Source organism: Nematolebias whitei, chromosome 12 (assembly GCF_014905685.2).
Source record: "Nematolebias whitei isolate Nwh7 chromosome 12, NemWhi1, whole genome shotgun sequence".
In the NCBI taxonomy this organism is placed as follows: domain Eukaryota; kingdom Metazoa; phylum Chordata; class Actinopteri; order Cyprinodontiformes; family Rivulidae; genus Nematolebias; species Nematolebias whitei.
This window is the reverse complement of record NC_056509.1, coordinates 30,424,690-30,426,630: the sequence shown is the minus strand read 5'-3', so window position 1 is coordinate 30,426,630 and position 1,941 is coordinate 30,424,690.

The following is a 1,941-nucleotide window of genomic DNA, read 5'->3' as shown; positions in this document are numbered from 1 at the left end:
ATAAATAGTTCCCAGATCCTGTTCTAGCATGAGCTAGCTCAAATTAAGCACGGATTGACTCGCTCTGGTTCTGTCAGATTCAATTGTTTTTCCGACAAATTGAGGTCAAGAGCTATCTACCACAGGTAAGATATTTACTGCTTAAAGCCTTTCCACAGAAACATTAACAGTATTTAAATGGTCGCCTCTATTGCTTTAATGCTCACTCACAGTTAAGACACACTCATAGAGGCAGAGAAGAAGAAATTACAGTATACAAAGACGTAATTTGGATGTTGCTATTAACTCAGTTTATTATTTTTATCTGTCACGTTGTTTTGTTCTGCTGAAAACTGCAACTGCATTGTGCTATGGATCTCTCTCAAGTGTAAGCCCAATAAAAAGCCTCATAGTTTATTGATGATAAACATAAACGTTTCATTTTAAGAGGTCAAGTCATTGGGAAGATGTACAACTAAAACAGGATAACCATTATAGAAACAGAAACACATTGTCACCATGTCTTGTCATTTATCTTTATATGTTTTGTTATGGAATCTATGATTCAATGGGTCTTGTCAAAAATGCAATACTCGAGTGTTTGTGAGTTTTTCAGCTTATGGACAACACATATTAAAGCTCAACTGAACTTCTCTGTAATTAAATTTAAACAATTAAACATATTTCAATAACTCAGCAATACTTTAATCCACTTTCTGAGTCTACCTTTAGGTTTCGCAAGTATTTTTCTATTTCCTCCTCCAGTATTTCTACAAGTTTGGTCTTTGTGTCTGTAGACTAGAGGTCTCAGTGAGAGCAGAAGTTCCTGTCACCCAGACAAACAAATCTTTCTGACAGCCTCTAATGCTCAATAATCTGTCTCCTACAAGGCTGAGACTCACATTTCTCAGCCAAAACAACATACATGTGCTGCGCTTGAAAGATGCATGTCACAATTTTTCAAACTCATGGAGATAAAAAGGAGATGTATGAAGTGAAAAGAGCAAAAAGAGCAAATGCTGAACCACCAACGATGGAGGAGAACGGTAAGAGACATGTTCAGTTAAAATCTGCGGGTATATGCATTAGTTTATGAAACAAAAGTTTAAAGTTTGTGACAGAATTAAATGTTTTAACAAGTTTTAAATATATTGAATATAAATAAAGATAAGGAGATGCCACCTTTCAGCAGGAATTAAAATGTACAAACACTATCTTACCTGTTGTAGATAACTATTAAACAATCTCACTGGAGAAATTGAGTTTGCTTCTCGTGTTAAAATGTGCAATTTACAAAACTGTCTTGAAATTCTTAACTACATTAAACCCTCGATACTTCGCAGTTCATTTATCGCGGACTCGCTCTATTGCGGTTTTTCCAAATAAGATTGGACATGACACACTGATTTAATTGTGATTTTTGATTTAAATGAATTTTTATTTAAAATAAATTATTTAAAATTATTTAGCGCCAGCTGCAGTAAAACCTCCCTCCTGCAATTTTTTGCAGCCCAAACCGCAGGATAAGCTTCCTGCTGCAGCTGATCAGCTGTTCTCCATGCAGAACCGGGGAAGTGGGCGTGGCTAAGAGCGCTTCCAGGTGGCTGAGTGCAGCCGAGGCAGAGAGAGGGAAATCATGACATTCTGTGCTCATGTAGAGTGTTGAGTCTAGAAACATTGTTTAGAATATTGCAAGAGTGTGTGAAGGGTTTAAAACACATTTATATATACTAAAATAAACTACTATTTTTACTACTTGTACTACAATTCCTACTTCGGTTTTTCACTCATCACTGGGCTTCAGGGTACGAATCCCCCGTGATAAACGAGAGACTACTGTACACAAGATCGCCTGTAAAAGACAGTTATGCATATAAGGCCATGTTTTATGCAAATAAGAGTGTCAACTCGTTGCGATTGTGGCTGAGTGGTTAGAGCAGTCGTCCTCCAATGCAAGAGTTG